Here is a 6,000-nt window from a genome sequence, read left to right as displayed (position 1 = left end):
TGCATTTTTTTGGGACTGTGGGATAAACCCGCACAAGCACAGGGAGAACATGCAAACTCCACAGAAAGGCTGGGTTGCGAACCCACGACCTTCTTGCTGTGAGGCAACAGTGCTAACCACTCAGATGTTTCAGATGTTGGTTTGGTTGTTGGAAACACAGTGATTTCACAAAACTATCAAGTGGCAACACTGCTTAGCTTTTACAATTACTCTGTTTTCACAATTTAATATTTACAGACTGTTTTTTATGGCCAGTTCACCCAAAAAGTAACCATAATGTTGTCTACCCGCACTTTGACTTCATTTGGAAAAGCACCATGTTCCCTGTCAATACTATCACTACTGAAAGAAATTAAAAAGCTTTACCAGACAAATATCAGTTAGTGATTGGCTTGTGTTTGCACTATGATGCACATTACAAACAAAGTCAAGGAATTTGCCAAATTACTGCTGAAAAAAGAATCTGGGAAATACTTTCACTTTATGAAACCACATGTGGTTTGTATACTGCTATAAGATTTCCTATATAACTGTTCCTTTAACACAACTTCAACCAAACATGTATTATATGCAGGAGCATTATTTACAGATTATGGGTGTGGGATCTTTCATTTTCTGAAAAGCCAGTGCTCTTTCAAGAATTTGTGGCCATAATATGCATCTAGATAATTGTCTCAAATAATAGGCTACTCCTCTACTGAGAATGGGAGTAAATCCAGACCTCAGCTGGGGTTTGGGTATCCACTATTCTGTATGTTCATTCTAAAATAAAAGGCTTAGAAGTCACACAAATGTCTAATGTTGGTGCCATTTTTCATTCTCTGTTCTCCGCCTCTTCTCATTGTTTTCAGCAGGTGAAAGAGTGAACGGATGAGGTGGACGAGTTTTTCCTCACCTCACACACAGACATCACCTTGCAGCGAGCATCCGTGGGAGGAGGAAGAGAAAGACTTGGGATTGTTTGTTGCCCGCAGGAGGAATTCAAGGTCAGTACACAGTGTACACACATACAGACATACAGAGTCAGGCTTGAAAATGAATAAATAAATAGAGTTAAAATATTCTTTTGTAGTGGCTGTGTTTGTATTAAGAGCAGTGAAGTGAGCTGATTAGATTTTAGGCATGATCTGCTTAATGAACAAATACATGGAGGAAAAAGAAGAATCTATTAAATATCTAATACAGGCGAATAGATTTTTAATGCAATCATAGTTAAGTTGAAAGAAGAGTCAATTGAGAATTCCCAAATGTCTCTTTCCCTTTGTTCATTGTCTTTATTTTCACTGTCTCATTTATTTTAAGCCATTCTTCCCTGTCCCTCTGCACCTTACTCTCTTCTTCCTTCTTTCCTTTATCCCTATAAAATGTCATACATCCAAAGAAAATCACCAGGCAACGCTTCCAAACAAATGTTGGGCTGTCCAAGGATTTTTTTTCTGTGAAGTCCACACACTGGGAAGAAGATTTTAATTGCTTCCCCACAGATTGCTGCTTCACTGAGAAACTGGGTTAATTGCATAAGAAGTGAGAGTCATTTGTGACCATTGTTGAATACTGCCAACTACAGTTACTGCAGCATGTGTATACTGGAGTGCTGCAGGTTATTTAGCCATAGCTGTGAGAAAAATAATGATAATCCATATGTTTGCCTGTTTTATGTGAATGCTGAAATCACTTCCATAGAGCTTTCAAATGTCTGTCTTACAAAACTGTCCACACAGGGTCATGTTTACTATGTAATTCACCAGCATACATGTGCCCATATATATGGAACTGTTCACTACACCCTGCATTATAGGTTGATTCAATTTAATTAAAAAATTAAAGAGCAAATAATTATATATCTTTTCTTACTTCTGTTATCACCATTAATCCTTCTGTATTTATATAAAAAACTGTCCTGATTCATGTATATTTGGTCATTACTAGAAAGGAGCCCTTCAGTGCAGTTAGCACAGACAAGAATCAATTAGACCTGCATGAACTGAGGCATCCATTTTTTCTCCTGCCATTCCTGTTTTGTTTCTTCCTGCTTCCTTCTTGCCTTTTATCTTATTTCTTCCATTTCTAATCTCCTCCTGCCTGTCTTTTCTTCCTTTCTATACATCCTTCCTTCTCTCCCCCTCCCAATTCCTGTTTTCATTCCTTGTCTTTTGTGCCAACCTTCATTTTTTCTTTTTCTTCCTCCTGGCTTTTCTTATTTGCCTGCCAACCCTTGTCCATTTAATTGTTGTTTTTCCTTCTGCCCTTCCCTGCTTTTATTTGTAGTTCTTCCCTCTCTCTTTCCCCTTTTCTTTTTTCTTATTTTGCTGTTTCCCTCATGCCTTTCGTTTTTTTCCTTTATTTTGTTTCTCTTTCTTTATTTCCCTCTTTTGTTACCTCATTCATCCCTTGTTATTCTTGTTCCTTCTGTCATATGTTCCTTCCTCTCTTTCCTTCCATCCACCCTTCTGCAATTCTTTTTTCTGATGTGACTTCTCCCTCTTCTATTTTGTTTCTTTGTCCATTTCCTTTTTTCTTCTATATTTCATTTCTTCCATCAATCCTTCCTGGCTCTGGCCTACTGATGTCCTTGTGATTATCTTCATTTCAGCTGTGCTTCCTGGTGAATGTGAACATCTCTTACAGAAAGCTCAGTGCTAGCTAGGGACGAGGTTAGGACCACGACATTCCCCTTAGGAAGGATGCTGGGCACAGAGTCCTTGTAGAATATTCCGCTAAACTGCGTCAGTAGCTGAGGACAATAATACGTGTTTTATAGGTTGAGAATCCCAGGGCACTTTCAAGGACAGGCAGGATAAAGCAGGAATAGCCAGACAGACTGTAAATTATGTTTCTTCGTCAGTGAGTAGTGCTATTCATTCAGATATCCTGTGGGACATAGGTTGATATTGAACTCACAAAGGATTTTATTTGGGTTTATTATGCTTACAGATCATGAATAGTGCTAGTAATTACAGATACTTTAGTTTTTCATTCAAAACTGATCCTGGCCTATGCACTGAAGTCCTTACAGTGACCATACCCATGAGAATATAAGTAGTATTGAGTCACTCAGGAAGGATGGGAAATAAAAATAGTCTACAGTAAATGCCACAAGGTATATAAGATATACAGGCTGCTACCTGTCAAGAATGTGATGTTTGCTGGCTTTTATGAGTTACATTTAGCTGTCAAGTGCCTTGCTTTTACCTTCAGAAAATAATATTTAATATGGCCTCCAGGTTGGCGACAGTGTTAAACACTATTGGCAGCAACCACTTGTTGACACAGAGCAGCAGTATTGATAAAGCCTGCACTAATGGACAAAATAGGGCAGGGTTAATTAAAAATAATGAGCTGTGTGGTGTGTATCCTTAAGAGTGTAACATCAGTTTCTGTTCATCAGCTTCTGCTTTCACCAAATCACATTGACCTGATGATATGTCTCCAGGAAAGCATTGGGAAACAGCTGAAAATGAAAAAAACATGCCTGTTACACCTTTAGAATGCCTCATTTGCATATTAAGTGGATTATTTACCAAACTATATTTTATCCTGAACTAGAAATACTACATGCAAAATTCCATTCCAGTCCATTTTCTGCTGCGTGTCCTGGGTCTTCCCTGCGGCCTCCTCCCAGTGGGGCATCCCTGGAACACCTCCCCAGGGAGGAGTCCTGGGGGCATCCACCTCAGCTGGTTCCTCTTGAAGTGGAGGAGCAGTGGCTTGACTCCGAGCTCCTCCCGGGTGACCGAGCTCATCGCCCTATCTCTAAGGAAGCACCCAGCCTCCACCCTGTGGAGGAAACTCATTGCAGCCATCTTGTCCTTTTGGTCATGACCCAGAGCTCATGACCATAGGTGAGGGTAGGAATATAGATTGACGGGCAAATTGAGAGCTTTGCCTTTTGACTCAGCTCCTTCTTTACCACAACAGACCGGTACATCAACTGCATTGCTGCTGCCGCTGCACCGATCCATCTGTCAATCTCCCACTCTATTCTTCCCTCACTCATGAACAAGACCCCAAGATACTTATACTCCTCCACTTGAGGCATGATCTCTCCTCCAGACCCGGAGAGTGCAAGCCACCTTTTCCCAGTTGAGAACCATGGCCTCAGACTTAGAGGTGCTGATTCTCATCCAAGCCACTTCAGACTTCGCTAATGCACTGGACTCCCCCTGGCTGTGAAATTCTGTCAATAAAAACCACCAAACCACCTCAGTGCCTTCAGCCCGGCTGCCCCCCTCCAAGTCCTCAGCCTCTAATTCCTCTATGGAATCATGTGTCGGTGTGTCGGTGGGATTGAGGAGATCCTTGAAGTATTCCTTCCACTGCCCAACAATGTCCCTATTTGAGGTCGACAGCTTCCCACCTCCACTGTAAACAGTGTTGGCAGAGCTCTGCTTCCCCTTCCTGAATCGTTGGACAGTTTGCCAGAATTTCCTCGAGGCTTTACCGAACTCCTCCCAGACCCAAGTTTTTGCTTCCGCCATAACCGCTGCACACTTGGCCTGCCGGTACCGCTCATCTGCCTCGGGAGTCCCACAAGCCAACCAGGCTTGATAGGACTAGTTTTTCAGCTTACTTTTGGTGTCCACCACTGGGTTCGGGGATTGCCGCCACGACCGGCACCAGAGACTTTACGACCACAGCTTCGAGTGGCCGCGGTGACAATGGAGGTGGAGAACATTGTCCACTCATGGAGAAGGGAGTTGAAGATCTCTCTGACAAGAGGGTTCACACAGATGTTCTCAGCAGACCCTCAAAATTTGTTTAGGTCTGCCGAGTCTGTCTAGCTTCCTCCTCCGCCAGCAGATCCATCTCACCACCAGGTGGTCGTCAGTTGACAGCTCAGCCCCTCTCTTCACCCGAGTATTCAAGACATATGGCCGAAGGTCAGATGACATGACCATGAAATTGATCATCAACCTCAGGCCTAGGGTGTCCTGGTGCCTTGTGCACTGATGGACACCCCTATGATCGAATATGGTGTTTGTTATGGACAAGTCGAACAACAAAACACCACACAGGTTGGCCGTTCTCCCACTCATACCCCTCCAGGTTTTATTGTCTTTGCCTACATGAGCGTTGAAGACCCCCAGCAGAATGACGAGTCCCCAGTTGGAGCACCTTCCAGCATCTTTCGTAGGAACTCCAAGAAGGCCGGGTACTCTATACTGCTGTTTGGCCTGTAGGCCGAAACAACAGTAAGAGACCTATCCCCGACGACCTGAAGGCACAGGGAAACGACCCTCTCATTCACCATGGAAAACTCAGGTGTCTACTGGCTTTTATGAGTACATGTGAAATGCATTACAAATTTATGTTATAAAGGTAGACTAAAGGTAGACTAAAATGTGTTCTAGCAGGACTGCTTATACTTAACCGGCAGACTTTTATATCTGACATCAAGTATATAACATTTATCCAGAATATAATGAAGGCATTTGTAGAGAGCAAAATTCAAAGGGTACACAAGATTGTGATTATATATTTTTACATCATGGCTTTACCTAACCCAATTCTGTTTAACCATGCTAAAGGTGTGTGTCTAAAAATGACAAGGTCAAATGTCAGTCTAGTGCTTCTGACTCGACCATAATATCTCAACAACTGGATGGTTTGTTATGAACTTTTGTACAGATGGTTTGCAGATGATAACTCCTACTGACCTTTGTTGATCCCCGGACTTTTCCTCTAATGGCATCATGTTTCATGATTCACATACATTCATGTTGTCTACAGGATAAATTGTAATAATTATGATGATTTCTTATTTCCATCACCAGGTCAGATATTTCATTTTTCCAGTACTATAACCAGATATCAGCTTCCAGTGAAATTTCTATTCAGGGCTACAATAATTAGCAAAGGTTAGCATGCTAAAACCTAATCTAAGATGATGTACATGGTAAATACTTACTTAATATAAGTATGTTATTGTGAGCATGCTGGCGTTCAAAGTACACACTTACAGAGGCACTACCATGACTGCACATGGTACATATTTATTTT

The 6,000-nt window shown here is 41.9% G+C and overlaps 1 protein-coding gene across 1 annotated transcript in view; it reads left to right on the top strand.

Moving 5' to 3' along the window:
• Positions 1–798: 798 nt before the first annotated feature.
• LOC113127861 (leucine-rich repeat and fibronectin type-III domain-containing protein 2) overlaps positions 799–6,000 on the top strand; it is an 83,188-nt gene continuing 77,986 nt past the window's right edge. Inside the window, exon 1 of the mRNA XM_026302738.1 lies at positions 799–986. The gene's annotated coding sequence lies outside the window, so the exon portion shown is untranslated. The remainder of the gene's footprint in view (positions 987–6,000) is intronic.

Source organism: Mastacembelus armatus, chromosome 22 (assembly GCF_900324485.2).
Source record: "Mastacembelus armatus chromosome 22, fMasArm1.2, whole genome shotgun sequence".
Lineage (NCBI taxonomy): Eukaryota > Metazoa > Chordata > Actinopteri > Synbranchiformes > Mastacembelidae > Mastacembelus > Mastacembelus armatus.
This window is presented reverse-complemented; position numbering and strand designations above follow the sequence as displayed.